The sequence below is a fragment of the Mobula hypostoma genome, chromosome 21 (genome assembly GCF_963921235.1).
Source record: "Mobula hypostoma chromosome 21, sMobHyp1.1, whole genome shotgun sequence".
Taxonomy (NCBI): domain Eukaryota; kingdom Metazoa; phylum Chordata; class Chondrichthyes; order Myliobatiformes; family Myliobatidae; genus Mobula; species Mobula hypostoma.
Window position 1 is genome coordinate 8,544,052 of NC_086117.1, and position 21,776 is coordinate 8,565,827.

The 21,776-nt window shown below is 40.7% G+C and overlaps 1 protein-coding gene across 8 annotated transcripts in view; it reads left to right on the forward strand.

The window, feature by feature from the left end:
• The first annotated feature begins 1,153 nt into the window (after positions 1 to 1,153).
• gapvd1 (GTPase activating protein and VPS9 domains 1) overlaps positions 1,154 to 21,776 on the forward strand; it is a 121,381-nt gene continuing 100,758 nt past the window's right edge. For 6 of the 8 annotated variants that reach the window (XM_063073400.1, XM_063073404.1, XM_063073405.1 and 3 more), the window contains exons 1-2: positions 1,154 to 1,253; positions 14,052 to 14,143. The gene's annotated coding sequence lies outside the window, so the exon portion shown is untranslated. Of the gene's footprint in view, positions 1,254 to 5,124; positions 5,224 to 14,051; positions 14,144 to 21,776 lie in introns of all 8 variants that reach the window. The other 2 variants (XM_063073401.1, XM_063073402.1) reach the window with 2 other exon arrangements.

Consider the following 21,776-nt stretch of genomic DNA (forward strand, 5'->3'; position numbering starts at 1 on the left):
GCAGCCTGTCAGAATGTTCTCCATGTTACATCTATGGAAGTTTATGAGTGTATTTGTTGGCATACCAAATCTCTTCAAACTCCTAATGAAGTATAGTCGCTGTCTTGCCTTCTTTAAAACTGCATCGATAGGTTGGGAGTAGGTTAGATCCTCAGAGATCTTGACACCCAGGAACTTGAAACTGCTCACTCTCTCCACTTCTGATCCCTCTATGAGGATTGGTATGTGTTCCTTCGTCTTACCCTGCCTGAAGTCTACAATCAGCTCTTTCGTCTTACTGATATTGAGTGCCAGGTAGTTGCTGCGACATCACTCCACCAGTTGGCATATCTCACTCCTGAACGCCCTCCCATCAGCATCTGAGATTCTACCAACAATGGTTATATCATCAGCAAATTTATAGATGGTATTTGAGCTATGCCTAGTCACACAGTCATGGGTATAGAGAGAGTCGAGCAGTGGGCTAAGCACACACCCCTGAGGTGCGCCAGTGTTGATAGCGAAGAACTGCTGCCCTGTCTCTTTTCGCTTTGGCTGAAATCCGGAACCATCCCGGACTGCCTCAATAAGAGCCAAACTGTGCAATATTCACAAGAAAAACACAATCTATGTACATGTAACAAATAAAGCTTAGAACTCAAGTAGAATTTTTAAAAAAGGCCAATTTAGGGCAAAGCGATCATAATGCTGCTAAACTGTAGTAATTAGGGTGTGCTGGTTGATTCAAGAATTGAATGATTGTAGCTTTTCTTGAACCTTGTGATGGAACTTTAGGCTTCTGTACGTATTGCACGATGGTAGCGGCGAGATAATGGCATGGCCTAGTTGGTGGGGAACTTTGATGGTGGATATTACTTTTCTGAGGCAGTAAACCTGCAGATTCCGTACTGCCTTTGGAGAGAGTAAGGGTATGCCCGTGGTGTATAGAAGCAAGTCATCCTTATTCACACAAGGAATTATTTTTAAAATGTTATTTGCTATGAACTTGTTGAACGTGAAAGCAGATTCCCGCCAGCGACTGGCGTTTCCCTTTTCTAGCTGGCGAGCTTCATAGGAGATTGTCCATTTGTCAGAGGCACAGAGGATAGGGTTCTCCTGCGGTCAATGAAAGAACCCAAGTCCCAGCATGCAGAGGGCTGCCGGCGCATGCGCGCGGGCGTCCCGCCGTGACAGCCGCAGACGAGAGGCGGAGGGAGAAAGGACGCTGGTGGAAGCTGGTGCGAGGGAGTGGGGGGAGTCCTTGGTTGTGCTCGGTGAGTCTCTCCGCTCAAAGGGCGAAGGAGGGGAGTTCTGTGCTCAGAACCCAGTGCTTTTTCAGCACCTCCCGGTGGCGGACAACCCGGGGCTGTGGCCTAGCTCGACATTCAGGCGGCGGGCGGTTGCCAGGTGCAGGCCTGGCCACCCTTCCGCGGCCCCGGGAGCACTGACCCCGCGGGGCGGTCAGCATCCCGCCCGGCACTCGCACGCGTACCGCGCCGGGACCCACTGAGCCGGAGTAGTCCAGCATTTCTGTCGCGACCTGCTTGCTGATTTCCCCGGAATCATCAGACAGTTCACTTTAACCTCGGTTCCTGTGACACCTCGCGTTGCCTGAGCACACTCTCTGTTCAGTTACTGTAGCTCATTGCTTCTAGTTTTATAAAAGGCAATATGTAATTTTTATTTTTAGCTCATATTTTTGCATATCATTGCATCTGTTGTTATTCTTTTTACTGCATCTGTTTTTAATCCATCTGATTTTTATATTATGTCTAGGAATACATCTGAAATTCTTTATGAACTATGTTCATTACTATGAACGGTTTGAATTGTAGAGACAGTATGTAACTGTATTGGGATTTTATATATTCACTCACGGTCTAGGTTAGTAGTGAATCCACTGCCTAATTGTTTCTGAAACGAGTGGCTGAGGTTATTTTAGATGGTGGTTAGAAGTCAAGTATATTTGAGAATCTGGAATTGTGTTCATTTTAAAAACAAGAATGATTGTTTTCAACTGATCAACAACTTAAAACTTATAAACATAGGAATTTACAAAATCTTGGTCACTGATTTGTGTAAGAGGCAATTTGGATATTTGGAATAATTTCATGGCTAGAAACTTTTGTTATGATTTCACAATATGGGACATTGAAGATTGGGTTGTTTTGCTATGTCCTATGTGTTTGCTCTTCTATTTCCTTCCTCCCCTCCCCACTTTCCCCCCCACCTCACTGATAGTGCAGAAGCCATCACTAAGTAAAGACTTGGGTAACATTCCAGCTCATCCAAAGTACTTGGTTTATTGATCTCAGATTATTTTTCAGTGCATTATCTTATTTAAAAATAAAACAGTCCTTGCCTGCATTTGCTCAATTTTTACAATAAGATCAAACTGAATGAATGAAGTGGAAAGTCAGGACAAGGAACAGAAGTAAGTCCGTACATTCTAGTTCGTTTGAGTGTTCCACTGCTCTCTGGACAATTTAATTTGGAGATAAACTACACACACCACTCACTCTTCTGATTTTGTATGGAAGGACATGAGTCATCATGGCAGTAACTAACAACTACCTTGCATTCTACGAATAACTTCTGATCTCCAGATTATTGATGTGAAACTTCAAGAGAGACTCAAGATTGTTTAAAATGATTTCCTGTGCACAAGTATAAGGAGAACAAAATAATTGTTACTCTGGATCCAATGCAGCACGAGAAAACCCACAAAAGATGGAGAGCACAGTAGTAATAAAACACACATTAAATAAAAATACATGAGATAGCTTAGATAGATAAACTGATTGTCCATAAAGTGACGGTAGGCTGTACATAAGGTGACTGATGGGAAAGAAAGTGGTGGTGGAGGAGATGTTGATCAACCTTACTGGTTGGGGAGAGTAGCTGTTTTTGGTGTGGATGCTATGTAGCCTTCTTTCCTGATGGGAATAGGATAAACAGTTCATGAACAGGGTGTGTGAGATCCTTCACGATGTTACTTGCCCTTTTCCAGCACCTTTCTGTATATATGGCCATGATGGTGGGTAAACTGCAGTGATGCATTGGGCGTCAAACTTATAATATCTTATCTGAAGACAGCTAGGTCCTTAATTTAATACTTCTGGCAGTGTTATACTTAAGGGCACTGCACAGTCATGACAGATTACTGTTCTGGTCTCTTTGGAGTGTAACTTGTCCACAGAAGTTGATTCAGAGGTGAGGCATTCATCTCATCATGACAGATACACTGTGGAATTATTGTTTAACGAGTATTCTGATGTACATGACTGACTTGGCAAATTATCAAAAATAGCTCTTTTGTAATATGAAACATCAATGACTTTATTCAATTCAATAGAAAATGCAAATCAAAATGAAGCTGTTCTGTTTCTTTTCAAAGTTACCTACAGCTGCAACAAGAACCAACCAATACACTCAAATGGTTTAGGATTATATTTTTGAGTGGATATGTAAACCAATCAAGCACATGAAGGTTTTAAGTGTAAAAGTTGCCAAATCCTGTTTATAAATCCATTCTTAACCAGTTTTACCTTGAGGACCTGATCCAGATTATGAACCCAAACTCGTTGAACTAGTCCCCTTTGCTTCTAATCCTTTTACCTAATCATCCAATCTTCCCACTGCTGTACATTTTTTCCAATTATGGGATCCTTCAGGCCAACGCCTTTCTGCAAAGCAATTGAAAGATCCCTCAGTAACTCACAAGAAAAACTTGGGATAAATATGCAACCCTGCATAGGAACTGGAAGAAAAGTTTTTGATAACAATTAGCATTTTTAATCAGTTAATTCATAAAAGTTGATTCTGAATCACATCGATATCAAATGGGACTGAATTTAATCCTTTGTTTTTCATCTTTAATAAATCCCCATGTAATTTAATGGTAACATGTAAATATCTTGCTGTATTAATTTCCTAACTCTGGAAAACAGGCATAATTAAAAAATACTACATGCAAATTTGTTTCATGATCAACATGGAATACTTTATAATTTTTAATGAGTTTATGTATTTGTGGTGACTAGATGAGTTTTAGGTGAAACTAAATAAGTACATGGAGAAGAGAATTGAAACACATTTGGATTGGCTGAGGGCAAAGTGAGGTGAGAGGAGGTGGTGGCATTTTTAGCACTAGTTTAGTTGTCTTGGATCAAGTTTCCTATTTCTGCTTGCTAAGTTCTGTGTCATACTTGCATTAAAGCTTCTTGCTGACTTCCTTGCACTTCAAAAGTACTTCATGGACTCCCAAGGACTTTAAGATGTCCTAGGCCATGAAAGGTGCAGTGAAGATAACTGACATTTACATTCCAAGGTACGTTGGAATCTTGCTGATTTCTGAATTGTTATGATGGAACTATACCAAGGAAAACAAAAATTTTATAACTGGAAAGGAGAAATAGCTTTATATACTTAGTTCACCCCAAAATGTCTCATACTGTATTGGTTGCTAGGCAGCTAAAAGTGGTAGCCAACCTCTGTAAAGTAAATAACCACAGTGAAGAATAAAAATAACTGTGAATTAATTTTGGTTTATAGTTAAATGATGGCACATTTCCAGTACATTAGGAGAATTTCTGACTTCTGAGCAGGATGCAATATTTTGTGTTCATCCCAGCTGCCGGAGGGGTTGTCAAAGAAATTGGTTGGAGGAGATGATAAATCTTGAGTAGTTTTGCTTGATTTTTTTGCTTTTGGGGCTGGGCAAGATCAAGAACATATAGAGTTACACACACAAAATGCTGGAGGAACACAGCAGGTCAGGTAACATCTATGGAGAGGAATAGAGTCTAATGTTTCTGATGAAGGGTCTCTGCCCGAAACGTTGACTCTTTATTCCTATCCATAGATACTGCCTGATCTGTTGAGTTCCTTAGGAATTTTGTGTGTGTCATTCTGGATTTCCAGTATCTACAGAATCTCTTGATTATATATTGTGGATTAGTTGCCTAAAATATCTTTACTAAAAGTAGTACATAGTAACATCTTTGCTTGGGTAATTAAGCTAAAATTTTTGATTTGATTAATTCTCTTTGGCCTGTTGGTGGAGTGTGCTTGAATGATATTTTTTGTTCTGTGGCATAGTCTTACTGCAGGGCCATTCTGGTTTTTATTTTTCTTTCCTCTTAGTTGGTCTGCACTATGAACAATCGGGTAACCTAAAGGATGTTCTGAAACACAGCCAGGGAACTGAGAATGTGATTGTCATCAATCTGCCCACTGATTATGGTAGGAAGTGTGTGCATGCTTCCTCTTTTCTGTAGCACTTGCATGTTCACTGTCAGTGTTGGAAATTTGCATCTATTGCTACCGAGTAATTTTCCAAAACCATTCTAATCATCAGTGCCTGGGAGTTAATAGTAAGAAAATTGAAGAATAATTGTATTTCTTCACATTTCACGATGATTCAGGAACAACTTCTTTCCCTCTGCCATCTGATTTCTGAATGGACATTGAACCCATGAACACTATTTCACTACTTTTTAAAAATTTTTTATTTTTGCACTATTTATTTAACAATTTTATTCATATATATTTACTGTAATTCAGTTTTTTCTCTTGTGTATTGCTGCTGTAAAGTCAACAAGTGTGACGATATATAACCTGATTTTGATTATAAGGTGGTACATAGCAGATGGTGTTTGCTTTCTCATGGGAAGAATAAAGCGGAGTATGAAACCCTGTTAATTTCAAGCAAGTTCAATGAATTATTCAGAGGCTCAGGCCAAAGGCTAGCTGGAGCTCTTTTCCTCACCTTTAGTTTTGGAGTAATTTGTGGAGCTTCAAAAGTCTATGACCTTGTGTATCTCTGCTGATATGGGATGATGCTTGTTTTCTGTTAGTTCAAATGGGATTTGGACCAAATGAACTTGAGCTGGTGCAAAATGTGACAGTAAAGGTTCAATTCCAAACCAGTGCAAGTCATTCCAAGGTTCAGAACGCCTGACTTGTGTGCAACCTGTGCATATGAGTGGGTGGTTGTGAGACTGACAGTATGGATTTGCCAGCTGTTGCAGGCATCCTCCGCCTGGGAATTTAGTTTGTGGTTGTATTTTATACTTGTGAACTGAGTTCTGAACATTTCCCGGGAACAGAGTCGTGCTGTAATCAGGGGAGGACCTTTATTCCAATGTCTGAAATACACTGCAAGGCCCGAATCAGGATCACATTTATTGTTGCTGTACAACATATGTGAGATTTGGTGTTTTATGGCTACAGAACAGTGGAAAGACATATTACTAAAAATAGTATGAGAAAAAGGAAGAGTGAGGTAGTGTTTGTAGACCATTCAGAAATCCGATGGGAGAGGGGAAGAAGTTCTTTTCTGAATCATTGGGTCTTCAGCCTCCTGTACCTCCATCTCATTGCTAACATTGAGAAGAGGACATGTCTTGGATGGTGAGGATTCTTAATGATGGCACTATCTTGAGGCAGTACCTCGTCAAGATGTCCATGGTGGGGAGGATTGTGCCTGTAATGGAGCTGGCTAAGTCTATGAGGTTCTCCAACCTCTTCAATGTTGTGCGTTGGAGCCTTCATACCAGGCTGTGATGTAACCAATCAGAATGCTCTGTACTGTACAGAGGAACAGTAAGCTAACTAATCAATTAGAGTTGGTTTTGTAATAGCGACCAGGACACTAACTTTTGGATTCCTCTTAGCAGGGTTTCAAAGCCTCGCACAAAAAAACCACGCTTCTAACAGTGCAAGTTACTCAGCACCGTATTCAAATACCAGCCTGTGTATGTAGAGTGGGGATGTGAAGACTTTCTTCTGAGTCAGAGGAGAATATGCTGCATAAGTAGAAATTGGAATTAATAATTGGAATTTTCAGTGACCTTTTGTTTCTAAAGTAATAGTTTGATGAACTCAAAGTTAACTCAAGTTCTCACTCTGTATCAGAATCAGATTTATTATCACTGACATATGACTTGAAATTTGTGTTGCATCAACAGTACAGTGCAAATTCATAAATATCTATAAATTACAAAACTACATAGTGCAAAAAACGAATAATAAGTAGTGTTCAGAAATCTGGGTGGAGGGGAAGAAGCTGTTCCTGAAATGTTGAGTGTGGGTCTTCAGGCTCCTGTACCTCCTCCCTAATGATAATAATGAGAAGATAGTGAGTATCCTCGATGGATTGTGCTGCCTTCTTAAGGTACTGCTTTTTGAAGGTGTTTCGATGGTGGGGAGGGTTGTGCTTGTGATAGAGTTAGCTGTGATTGGAACCCTTTATGGTCCCTTGTGATACTGCACATTGGAAGCTCCATATCAGGCTGTGATGTGTCCAGTCCATAAGACATAGAATCAGAAATTGGCATTCACCCCATTGAGTCTGCACCGCCATTCGATCATGCTGACTTATTTTCCCTCTCAACCCATTCTCCTGCCTTCACCTTGTAACATTTGATGCCCTTATTAATCAAGAACATATCAATCTTCTCTTTACATATATCCAGTGACCTTGGCCTCCACAGCCATCTGTGGCAATGGATTCCACAGATTCATCACCCTCTGGCGAAAGAAATTCCCCCTCAGCTCTGTTGTAAAGGTCAGAATGGTCTACATTGTGGGAACTGTTTATAATACAAAATGAAGATGATTTTGGAAACAATATGATAGGGGAAATGAGGATACTGGAGCAAGAGCAAAATATGGGTACTGGGTAGTCCGATAGCATAGTGCTTTTTACAGTGCCAGCATCCCGGGTTCAATTCTGCTGCTGAATATAAACAGTTTGTATGTTCTCCCTGTGAATGCATCAGCTTCTGGGTGTTCCAATTTCCTCCCACATTCCAAAGATGTATAGGTTTGTAGATTAATTCGTCACATGGACATGTTTGGGCAGCGCAGACTCGTTGGGCCTGAAGACCCTATTCCTGTGTTGTATCTTTAAATTAAAAAAAAGAACATTTGCTTTCTAGGGCACATACAAGTTAAGTAAAGCAATGCAAGAATTACCGTTTTGAGATAGTATATCAGCACAGCTTCCTCAATAACTGACTTGAGTAAATTGAAGGTCATCAAGTTTTTGGAGATAGGTTTTGTGTAAAACAGTTTTATTGTAAAACCTATATTAATTATTTGTTCATCCATGGGGTGTGCAAGTTACTGGTAATGCCAGCATGTATTCTCATTGCCATTGAACTGAAATGTGTTCTGGCATCCACAGCTTGGGTTAAAAGTCAACCATTTTATCTTGTTTCTGTAATCAAAGCAGGCCAACCTGTTATTTTAGCTCTCTCTCTCTCTCTCTCTCTCTCTCTTATTCAGCTCTCAGCATTTATCTCCTTGAGATGAATTGTAATTAACATCACCCCGCTCTCAGCCAAAGCCAACAGTTTGTGTCGTCCACTTTCTCTTGACCATTGAAATTGGACATTCTCGCCACCTCTCCTTCGCAACTTAAAACATATTCAACTTCTTATGAAAACTCATTGATTGAAATATCAAGGAGACACATAAGACTGCAGATGATGGAATCTGAGATGAAATATTAATTCTGTTTAACTGTCCACAGACATTGCACAACTTGCTGCTTTTTAATTTCAGATCTTTTACATCATTCTAGTGTTGCCTTGTCATTATCAATGTCACTAGCTTTTTATTTTGCGTCTTTCTATCCAAGTTGCAGTTTAATTCAAATTGGTTATATTCAGTTAACAGACTTTGAACTCGTGTCTCTTTAGTGCAGCCCACTGTTATTACTGGTTCAGTAATATAACCACTATGCCACAGTTCCTCTTAATTAAACACACAAAACATCTGAAATTGTTGAACTATTTGCAGTTATTCTAGGTTCTGGAATTTGTAGAAGTAACTATCTGATAGGCAGGTATGATGTGATCATCAAATTTTCATTTCCTTTAATTTTCTGTGTTTGATAACGGTTAACCCAGCAGTGTTACTCAAAGCTTCAGGGCATTACATGTATCAATTGAAATTGTTGTGTAAGTCCTTGTGTATGGCTAAGCTGAAAAAATGGCATCTATTTGACTTTGAAAATAAATGAAACTCTGTATGTCTGAGGAAGCTTGAATCGGTATGTGATCCTTGGATTTTATGCAAACAAAAAATTCACAGAGAGAGGTTGCTTTGTTCTTTATATGCCCACGGCTAGGAGGAATGGAGGAAAAAATATTGTCGTTTATTTTGTGCTGACTGAATTGAATTTGTTCATTTGGTTTTGGCAAAAATAATGCAAGTGAACGCATGATGAAAATTATAAACATGTATTAGTTTGTAAGCAAATAGTTTTTGAATCTTGAAGGAAGTATATAAACTTTAAATATTATCCACTCCATTCCTGTTCTATTAAGTTTTGGGCCTTGCTTTTGCTAACTAGTTTGAACAGTGTTTGTATGTTTCAAGTCAGCAAAGAAGGTCTCTTATAGTTTTAATAGGAATTAAAGCTAGTCCAGATCAAACTTAGTACGTAGTTTTAGTCACAGTTTAAACTGGCTGTGTAACTATATCTTATGCATGACCTAAATCTGTTACTGTATTTCACATGTCACTCAAGCAAGAATGGTTTATTTGGAGGAAAAAAAAGAGAACCTTGGTTAACAGGAGACACAGGACTGTAGATGCTGGAACTCGAGGCACTGGAAGAACTTAGTAGGTCAGGCAGCATCTATGGAGAGAAATGAACAGTCAATGTTTTAGGCTGAGACCCATCATCTGGACAGGAAAAAAGGGGGACGTAGCCACTATGCAAAGGTGGAGGGCCAGGGTGGAGCAAAAATGAGCAGGTCGATCCATGTGACATGTAAATGAGGACAGTTATGGTATTAGACGCTGAGCGGTGCCTGGTGGAAGCAAGATGATGGTAGAGCATGGGATACAGGGAGACGAAGTTTGAGAACTCTGTTCATGCTGCCAGGTTGGAGACTGTCCAGGTCTTGTTCCTCTAATTTCCACTTGGACGTAACCTGACAGTGGAGGAGGCGGTAATTAATGATGTTTTCTGTTATACATGTTAAATATTTACCAAATGCTTTATTCATCTGGAAAGCTTTATATTCAAAGCCAAATCTACAAAATTCATAACTAATGTTCTATAGTGTTTCCTACAAAAGTTGGAGGTATTACAGCTGGTTTATTTTTATCAGGTTTAATATCATTGACATAGTCAAGATGTAGTAAATTGGATTGGGATTGGCTTTACGCAGGAAGCCAGAGAATGGTAGTAAATGGTTGCATCTCTGACTGGAGGTGTGCCACGGATTGCTGTTGTTTGTCAATTTAACAATGATCTGGATGGCAGTGTGGTAAACTGGATCAACAAATTTGCAGTGACACCTAGACTTGGGGTGTAATGGACAGCAAGGAAGACCATTGAAGCTTGCAGCAGGATCTGAACCAGCTGGTGAAATGGGCTGAAAATTTGGCAGATGGAATTTAATGCAGACAAGTATGAGGTGTTGCACTTCGGTGGGACCAACCGGTGGGGGGGGGGCGGGGGGAAGGTGGTAGGTCTTGCACAGTGAGTGGTAAGGCACTAGTAGTACGTCAGAACCAAGGGATCTGGGAGTACAGATCCATAATTCCTTGAGAGTGGTGTCACAAGCAGATACTTTATACTTTATTGTCGCCAAACAATTGATACTAGAACGTACAATCATCATAGCAATATTTGATTCTGCACCTCCTGCTCCCTGGATTACAAATCGATAGTAAATATTAAAAATTTGAATTATAAATCATAAATAGAAAATAGAAAAGTGGAAAGTAAGGTAGTGCAAAAAAACCGAGATGCAGGTCCGGGTATTTGGAGGGTACGACCCAGATCCGGGTCAGGGTCTGTTCAGCAGTCTTATCACAGTTGGAAAGAAGCTGTTCCCAAATCTGGCCGTACGAGTCTTCAAGCTCCTGAGCCTTCTCCTGGAGGGAAGAGGGACGAAAAGTGTGTTGGCTGGGTGGGTCGTGTCCTTGATTATCCTGGCAGCACTGTTCTGACAGCGTGCGGTGTAAAGTGAGTCCAAGGACGGAAGATTGGTTTGTGTGATGTGCTTCACCATGTTCATGATCTTCTGCAGCTTCTTCCGGTCTTGGACAGGACAACTTCCATACCAGCTTGTGTTGCACCCTAGAAGAATGCTTAAATCTTTTAGCACATTGGCATTCATAAAACCAAGTATTAGGCACAGGAGATGGGATGTGATATTGAAGTTGTACAAGATGTTAGTGAGGCCTAATTTGGAATACGGTGTGCAGTTTTGGTCACCTACCTACAGGAAAGGAGTAAATAAGAGAATCAATAATTAAGAGAAATTTGGATAGGAGCGGTATGCAGATCAATGGGACGAGGCAGACTCATAAATCTGTATGGAATAGATGGCCGTGGTTGGTAGCTCATCTAGGAGAAGGAAAACTCTGATCTCAAACCTCTGCTGCCTTCTGGCTATACCCGCTCTTGGGGAAGGCTTCGGGAGTAAATACCGAGGGAAAAATCTGGAACTGGAGTCCCCAAGGCAGTCCTACATTGACTTCAATGCTGATTGGCAACTCCTGTGATGCTTCTCGTACCAAAGTGTACCCAAAGTGTATTAATCTCTGCCGTTCCTTTGGGTTTATCAGATTTGTGGAGAGGAGGAGCCTGCTACATAGTCGACAGATCGCTCTCTATATTGTACTGCCCAGGCTTGCGTATCTAGACAGCTGGAACAATAGACAATAGGTGCAGGAGTAGGCCATTCGGCCCTTCAAGCCAGCACCACCATTCACTGTGATCATGGCTGATCATCCATAATCAGTACCCTTTTCCTGGCTTCTCCCCATATCCCTTCACTCTGCTATCTTTAAGAGCTCTATCTAACTCTTTTTTGAAAGAATCCAGAGAATTGGCCTCCACTGCCTTCTGAGGCAGACCATTCCACAGAACCACAACCCTCTGTGTAAATAAAAGTTTTTCCTCAACTCCGTTCTAAATTGTCTACCCCTTATTCTTAAACTGTGGCCTCTGGTTCTAGTCTCGTCGGGAACATGTTTCCTGCCTCTAGCGTGTCCAATCCCTTAATAATTTTACATGTTTCAATCAGATCCCCTTCTCATCCTTCTAAATTCCAGTGTATACAACCCTAGTCACTCCAATCTTTCAACATATGACAGTCCAGCCATCCCGGGAATTAACCTCGTGAACCTACGCTGCACTCCCTCAATAGCTAGAATGTCCTTCCTCAAATTTGGAGACCAAAACTGTACACAATATTCCAGGTGTGGTCTCACCAGGGCCCTGCACAGCTGCAAAAGGACCTCTTTGCTCTTATACTCAACTCCCCTTGTTATGAAGGCCAACATACCATTAGCTTTCTTCACTGCCTGCTGTACCTGCATGCTTACTTTCAGTGACTAATGAACGAAGACACCTAGATCTCGTTGTACTTCCCCTTTTCCTAAGTTGACACCATTCAGATAGTAATCTGCCTTCCTGTTCTTGTGGTCAATTCTGACCGACGGAGGCTCTCATTCGCTATATAATGTTGCAAATAGTCAATCACATCTGATTAAAAGTAAGATTTTAGGCATGAGCTTCAAATTTATTGCAAGATAGAGATGAGAGCAGGCCAGGATGTCATTGGTACGAAGTGGCCAATTCTGTATTTGTGATGTGGCTGTTTCAATAATAAGTTTATGTTACCTGCGCTCCTGTAAAATACACCCACAGTGGATAACCATACTGCAATGTATTTTACTTATTATACAAGAATATAACTATGTATAAACTAAAAGAATCATATGAAACCCAGATATTAACATTCATACAATTTAAAAAAAGCACTTCACATGATAAACTAGCAGTATCATTGACGTTGGCTTTGGATGAAAGTTGTGCATAGAAGATTAACATTTTCTAAATTGTCAGTAGCTGTAAAAGCAAATGCAGGGTAGAGAGAAATCAGTTGCTTGATGTGTGGAAGTTAAAATCTGTGTCTTATTGTATTTTTAGATTATAGTACTTGTTTAGGAAAATAAACGCACTGGCAATAGGTTGATGTGTTATACTTTGTGATTGTAGACAATTTTGGAAACATTGTCATAGGAAAGACATGGTTAAACTAGAAAGAGTATAAAGAAAATATGAGAATGTTGCCAGGTCTCAAGAGCCTGTGTTATAGTGAGAGGCTGCACGGGCTAGTACTTTATTCCTTAGAACATTATGAAACTGAGGGTAAACAACAGGAATTCTGCAGATGCTGGAAATTCAAGCAACACACATCAAAGTTGCTGGTGAACGCAGCAGGCCAGGCAGCATCTATAGGAAGAGGCGCAGTCGACGTTTCAGGCCGAGACCCTTCGTCAGGACTGAGGGTTGATGTTAATGGAGGTTGTATAAATTCATAAAGAATATGTGCTGAATATCCACAGCCCTTTACTCAAAGAAAGGGAACAAAAACTAGAGGGCAGAGGGTGGTGTGTATGTGAATGAGCTGCCAGAGGAAGTGGTGGGCAACATTTAAAAGGTATTTGGTTAAATATATGAATAGGAAAGGTTTAAGCTTGGATACAAACCAAAATTAAATAAATGGGACTAGCTTTGTTGGGCTCCTTAGTTTGGAATAGATGAGTTGGGCCATAGGCCCTTTTCTCAGGCTGTATCATTTCATGATTCTATCTAATACAGTAATCTGACAGTAATTTGGTGTAGAGTTATTATAATTATCTGGCCCGTATGAACAAATGTATAAATTGTGCATATTGAGGTTATAAAATCCTGTTAGTACATACAGAGCAGTGAACAGCAACCTGATGTTCTGTTTCAACCTCTGGGGAATAAATAATTGCTTGACTGAAATAGCAGATGCCTCAAATCAAACTGAAGATTCACATCTAAAATTAGATTCTTCTGATTTACTTGTCTGCTTTTGTTGAATTGGTTAGTTGCTCAGTTTTAATTATTTTGTCATATGTTTATAATTTTAATTGTTCCTGCTATTTTTAAATTAATCATATGCTACTTCTGAGTAGCTGTTCACGAGTTGTTCAGTACAACTTCCTCTTTGGAAGAAAATGACCAACTTTGCTCTAAATTATTATTTTTTTTATAATTTCAGATCGCATTGCAGAGATTGAAGTATTGAATGTTTGAGTCAGGTTGTTTGCCGTAAGGCTCTTCACGAGGCCATCTGTTGAAGGTTGCTTATAAGTGAGTATGTTTTTTAAGTATTTTAAGGGTAGATTTATAGGCAGTAAATGTATGTAACTTCACTTAAAAGGACCAGTTTATGCTTTAGTATGTTAGTGTAAGGAATGACAGGCAAATAATGGTCATGTGTGAGTTTAGAGGTGATCATTTGGTCATTTGGGACATAGCAACTGATCTTATCCTTGGATGGACAAGCCTTGGTTGTGTTACTTCCCCCTGCACTTAATGCTTCATGTTATCAGTTTGTTGGAAATGTTTTTATTAATTTCCTTTTTTGATTCAGTGGTGGAAGACTACTGCAAAACAAAATAATTTGTTAGGATAAATTCTACTTTTATGTACTTGGTTGACTACTTGACAAACATACGGATGATAAGATTTACCTTGTGAATGTTACTGATCAAATCCAGTGAAGGCAAAGTACATGGTTAACACACACAAAATGCTGGAGGAACTCAGCAGGCCAGGCAGCATCTATGGTAAAAAGCACAGTCGGCTGAAACTGTTTGGAAGGACTGGAGGAAAAAAAAGCTTGAGGAGTAGATTTGAAAGGTGGGGGAGGGGAGAGAGAAACACCAGGCGATCGGTGAAACTTGGACGGAGAGGGATGAAGCAAAAAGCTAGGAAGTGGATTGGCAAAAGAGACAGAAGGTGATGAAAGAAAGAAAAAAGACGGGGGCTAGGGAGTGGGGAGCACCAGAGGGAGGCAATGGGTGGGCAAGGAGATAGTGTGAGAGAGGGAAAAGGGGATGGGAAACAGAGTGGGGGAGGGGCAGCATTACTGGAAATTTGAGAAATCAATGTTCCTGCCATCAGGTTGGAGACTACCCAAACGGAATATAAGGTGTTGTTCTTCGAACCTAAGTGTGGCCTTATCACGACAGTGGAGGAGGCTATGGATGGACATTCGGAATGGGAAGTGGATTTAAAATGGGTGGCCACTGAGAGATCCTGCTTGTTCTGGCAGATGGAACATAGATGCTCGGCAAAGCAGTCTCCCAATCTAGGTCAGGTTTCACCAAGATACAGGAGACCAAACCAGGAGCACCGAACAAGGTATATGACCCCAACAGACTCACAGGTGAAGTGCCGCCTCACCTGGAAGGAATGTTTGGGCCCCCCCCCCCCACTTTCCACTTTCTGGAGGGATTGCTCCCTTCGCGACTCCCTTGTCCATTTGTCCCTCCCCACTGATTTCCCTCCTGGCCCTTATCCTTGCAAGTGGAACAAGTGCTACATCTGCCACTACACCTTCTCCCTTACTACCATTCAGGGCCCCAAACAGTCCTTCCAGGTGAGGCAACACTTCACCTGTGTGTCTGTTGGGGGGTCATATACTGTGTTCGGTGCTCCTGGTGTGGCCTCCTGTATATCAGTGAGACCCGACATAGATTGGGAGACTACTTCACTGAGCATCTGCGCTCTCTCTGCCAGAACAAGTGGGATCTCCAGTGGCCACCCATTTTAATTCTACTTCCCATTCCTATTCTGGTATGTCCATCCACGGCCTCCTCCACTGTCATGATAAGGCCACACACAGGTTGGAGGAACAGCACCTTATATTCCTTTTGGGTAGCCTCCAACCTGATGACATGAACATCCATTTCTCAAACTTCCAGTAACGCCTCCACCCTTCACCATTTCCCATCCCCCCTTTCCTCCTCTCATGTTATCTCCTTGCCCCGTCCATCACCTCCCTCTGGTGCTCCTCCCCCCTTTTTTTTCTTCCATGACCTTCTGCTTTTTTCACCAATCAACTTCCTAGCTTTTTGCTTCATCCTTCCCCCTCCAAGTTTCACCAATTACCTGGTGCTTCTCTCTCCCCTCCCCCCATCTTTCAAATCTACTTCTCAGCTTTTTTCTCCAGTACTGCCGAAGGGGTTCGGCCCAAACTGTCGACTGTGCTTTTTTCCAGAGATACTGCATGGTCTGCAGAGTTCCTCCAGCATTTTGTGTGTGTTGCTCGGATTTCCAGCATCTGCAGATTTTCTCTTGTTTGTGAAAGTACACGGTTAGGTAGAGAGACACAGGCAGTCCGATATCCTCCCTACTTTTTAAAAAAAATTTAAGGAAGAATTTAAGAATTGAAGGAGAATTGACCTTCAAATATATTAACACTTTTATTCTTTTAAATAGTGGTCAAGTTTGGTCTTTCTATCTGGGAGATAAAACTTTCATTTTCACTATTGGTGAACTGCATAAAAAAAAATTGAGTTTGCTGAAAATATTCATGTGTAATTGTACATTTAAAACTAGATATTTGTCTCCTCATGACTGTCAAATTGAGGTTTTTCCCATCTTCAGAAATGCACTTCCCATTGTATCATAGTAGTACTCAGTTATGCTTATAAGCAGAACATGTTCTGTACTGTCATAATGAAGCTAGGAAATTGTCAGCATTCCGTTCTGTTTATAAGTTTCATATCACCCTGATAAGCTTAGTGGTGGTGAAAGACGACATGCAATTAGTTACTGTTGAACAATGTCAGAGATCGGATGTATAATCCAAATGGCCTCAGTTATTTGGCTTGCAAGAAGGGATTTTTCAACTGCAAAGTCAGCCATTTAATACTTTTTGGACATGGTCATATTTGTTTTGTTGCTTCTTTTGGCTACCAAGCTATGGAATACTAATGACAGGAATAAATTAACTAAGGGCTTTGTTTATTTATTTATCTTGGATACAGCATGGTAACAGGCCTTACCATCCCAATGAGCCCATGCTGCCCAAATATATCCATGTGACTAATTAACCTGTGTTTGGAATGTGGGAGGAAACCAGAGCACCTGGAGGAAACCCAGGTGGTCACGGAGAATGTAGAAACTCCTTAGAGAGAGCGAAGGGAATTGAACCTGGCTTGCTGGCATTGTAATAGTGTTATACTAACTGTTAAGCTACTGTGACGCCTATTGTTAACATCAAAAACTTCTAAGTATAAGAATGGTTATAAGGAATGGTTACTTCATGCTCATTATCTATTGCTATTCATTTATATCTGCATTTGCAGTTTGTTGTCCATTGATCCTGTTTTCAGTTACTGTTTTATGGATTTGCTAAGAATGCCTAAAGAAAAAAAGAATCTCATGGTTGTATGTGGTGACATGTATGTAATCTGATAATTTTACTTTGAACTTTGAACATGGGACAAGACCATTTGGCACATTTGTCCATGCTGGTTTTCAAAGCTCAACAGCTTGAACCCATCTTGGAGCTGCTCGTCTATTGTCCTTCAGGTCACGCCTCTCCAGAAATACCATAGCTTAATGCAGTGATGTTTCTTCTACACTCTATAGATCTATGTTATAGACATGAGATTCTGCAGATGCTGGAAATCTTGAATAGTTCTGTATTGTCCTGGACCTGGCTTGCTACCGGACTCACTACTTTTGACACCCACCTATATTTACTTCTTTTTAGATTCAGAGGGCCAAGTGAGTTTGATACTTAACCTCTGGATCTCTGGTGAAGAGGATCCAGCCTTGTGCTTGGAGTGGATTAAAAGGCCATATGTCCTGAAGGCATGTTCTTGAAATTCACTGATAGCCTTTCAATTCCTTCAGTTTTCCAATAAATTGTAAACTTGTTAAAATGCCAGCAAGTATTAAAATAAAATTTAAATAATTTAACACATATTCCATGGGATCACACTGAGGTCTCCACAAGAATAAAATAAAGATTACATGTGGAGTGCATCAGGACTCTTGTTAGGGAGTCATGCTTCCTTTTAAACTTGATGCTGCATGTAGTGACATCAACATCTGACCTTAACTGTATCTTGGATGTGCTATTAACCATGCGTGTGTTGGGAATCTGAGCCTTCCTGAGATAAAAATGCACTCTGTGTTCATATCAAGTACACACTGAGTGTATGTTTGTGGTTTTCTTCTGCTGTAGCCCATCCACTACAAGATTTGATGTGATGTGCGTAATGAGATGCTCTTCTCTGCACCGCTGTTTGTTGTGCCTTCACGTGTTTAGTGGTGCATCAGGTAGCATCTTTTTGCTGTTTCCTTAGCATTTGTCTGTTTTTCATGGGATCGCATTGCTACTTTGATGCCCAACCCAGCACGGATGGAAAACGTGTAAGGAGCTGGCCGGATTCAAACCCATTACCATTGGCCTCCACAAGTCCAGTGCTGATGCCACCACACCACTGGCCAGCTGGACACCACTGTGGTAACGCATGGTTATTTGAGTTACTGTGACCTTCCTGTCAGTTTGAACCAGCCTGGCTGTTCTCCTCTGACCTCTCATTAATTTGTGTCCACAGAACTGCCTCTCATTGGATATCTTTTGCTTCTTCGTACTATGTTTTGTAAACTCTAGAGACTGTTGTATGTGAAAATCCCAGGAGATCAGCAGTTTCTGAGATACTCAAACTTCCCCGTCTGGCACTAACAATCATTCCACGATCAAAATCACTTAGGTCATATTTCTTCCCCATCCTAATGTTTGGTCTGAACCTCTTGACCATGTCTACATGTTTTTATGCATGGAGTTCCTGCCGCATGATTAGCTGGTTATATATTTGCATTAATGAGCAGGTGTATAGGTGAAACTAATAAAATGGCTACTGAGTGTAGTTGATAACTGCTGGTGCTCTTTGCATTGCCAGCTATCATGCAGCACAATTAGACCCACAGAGTAACTTCAGCTTCTCTGTACAGGTCTAACAGTACCCTTTTCTGTTTAATGTGATGCTTTTTGTTCCTAGCTGTATATACTTGTACACTTAAAGCCTGTGACTTTAAGAATCTTTGTGCAGGCTATCTGCATTTGCTTCACAACTATCTCAAATAGAGGGAGAAATTAAGCATGATTTTTTTGTTGTTTTGGATTAGATTTGTATGGATAATTAAAATGACAGAACTTGAAATTGATTGCACCATTCAATTCCTTGGATATTTAATGTAGTGGATTCCAGTTAATTAGGACACATCAGGACCAGTACATTTGGGCCCAATTAGCCGAAGTTTCATGGAAATGGTTTAAAAAAAATAGAAAAGTCAAATACCATTTAATTGAGTAACAAATTGTGTATTTAAATAAAAAATAAGAAAAAAATTAGAACACTACTATTACTAGAGGTTGTCAGTCATATCTGAAGGTGACAGAAATTCTGTATGGAAGAGTTTTTAAAGTGGAAAAGCCATTTCACTGGGGCAGTTATACTCTTCCACCTCAGAAGTCCAGATCCAGTGGTATGAGTAGAGGCCTTCCTCGGTTTCAGTGGATGACCAAAGCTACTTCTGTGCCTCGTCATGCTCTTTGCTCTCCAAGCAGTGTTGCAGAACCACTTTCCTGGCCATCAGATCTCACTCCAAATCTCATTCACCCAGTCCACCAGGGCTAACTTTGCATGTCCATATCCTACTTTGGTATGATACCCACCAGCTAAGCTCACCTGGTTTAGCCCACCTGTCAAAGCAGTGTGCCAAGGTGTGGCTGCTTTTGCATGCAAGCAGCTACTTCAACCCGAGGGTGAAAGCTGAGTGTTCGGTGGGGACGAAAGGGAACATTCAAGATGATTGTCGATACCTTTAAATTCTTTGTCATTCCTGACTTGTTGAAGTAGTGAATTCAGTTTATTTTCACTCCCAGCCTGATTGCTTGAAACCTCCATGAGCAAAGCAGTTCTGAATAGTCTTGCTGCTTATTTCTTGTTATCAATGACAAAAATTATCTCTTTTTGAAAACAAACACATGCAAATGACGCTATTTAAAAACTTTGCTTCATGCAGGGTGTAGTGTCTAATGGCCACACAAGCACACGCGACTAACGCTAGTTAGAAACTGTTCAGCATCAGTCTCATGGCCCAATTAAGCCCTATAAATGAAGGGAATCCAGCTATTTTCTCGGTTAATTTTTGTTCTTTGAGAGTTATCCTAATTAAGCGGCTGCCCTGATTAACTGGAATCCACTGTATTTTGTTTTCAGACTAATGATTTCCATCCTGTCCTCTGGCTTCTGACTATTGAAAAAATGTGAGAGCTTAACCTTGCTCCTGGTTAGGCTGTTTCTTTTGAAGATGGGCAAACTTGCAACTGTTTCCTGTTGATGTCTCTCAAAACACACTGTTGCAGTAATTCAGAAATATCTTCCAGATCCTTTTGAAATACAGGTGATGGTTCGTTGTACACAGCTGTCAAGAGTTTCCTGTGTTAATGGCAACATGAACTTGATTTTGTATCTGTAGGTTATTTTATTCCAAGAATGATTTCACTGTACAAAGATCACATGCACTTTTTTTTGTTAAATTCACTTTGTATTTGTATGATCATTCTGTGTCTAATTTTAGCTAGTATTATTTGTTTATAATTACAATGCAGTAGCAATCTTTCATTTAAAAATACAGATAATTGCAAAAGAACAGGCTTAGGTCACTTTATTGCTGATGACCTTCTACTGATAAGGAACCAAGAATAATCTTGTTCCGTGTTGTTTTGTTTACGTAGTATTTTGTATGTGGCTGGGTGGTGCATCAAATTGTTACACCCTATCCTCGTTATATGTATCTTCAGACTATGCGGATTCACAGTTACGCGAGGAACCTATTTCTACCAACGTCTCGTTATATGCGTCCAAAGCTCACAGTTATGCGAGTAGCACTGCTTTCCCGTCAATACAAGTCACGTGCGCACACCTCATAGTCTCACTGTTGGAATGAGAAGCAGCGCTTTCCTGCCAATACAAGTCAGGTGCGCGTGCCTCACAATTTCACTCCCGCCAGTATTGCATTGGTTTTGGCAAGGTGTGGATGTATGATCTTAAACTTTTGTTGGTTTTACCTACGGTGCAATGATTTTGCGCTTGAAATATTTAACTATGCCTCCTAAGCGTCTGATGTCATGTCTTGGGCTGTCAGCCGAGCGGCAGAGAACTGCTTTAACACTTGAAAAAAAGTTGGAAATTATAAATAGTGCGGCGTCAGCTGAAGGTAACACAGCTCTGGGACGCTACTGCCGGGAACAGAATCTTGCCTTTAAAGTTCTTTTGTTGCTTGACAATGTGCCAGCCCATCCTAAACATTTGGACAGCATTCATCCTAACATAACAGTGCGTTTCCTGCTGCCTAACACAACATCGCTGATTCAACCACTTGACCAAGGTGTAATCCACATTCCAGGTGTACATATTTTTTTATGGCGAACTATCTCTCAGATGTTGCAAGCAACAGATGATTTTGAAAATCCCGGGAGTATACCAACGGTGAGGGAATGGTGGAAGTCGGAACGCTTGTCACAAATGGCGAAGGACATGGACCCAAGTTTAGAACGGAGTCAGCATTTCAGTCATTCTCTGCCGTCAACCCTTCTTCCCTACAAGCAAATTTATGCTGAGAAGCACAATGCTGCCAAGCAAACAGCCTTCACCACTTTATTTAAATCGGTGTAATCTTCTGCTGCCGGCAGTTCCAAGAGTTCTGTGAGTCTTCCTTCACCCCTTGCTGTGCTTGATATTATCCTGACGACCACAACCATCCACCTTATCCGTGTAAAGCTGCCCAACACCACAACAACCGCTCATCTCCTGGAGCAAACATACCTGCCACTGTTGGTGAGTACTGTACACCAGAGGATGTTAACTTTCTATGATTTATTACATTGAATATTACCTTAAATTGATTAAAT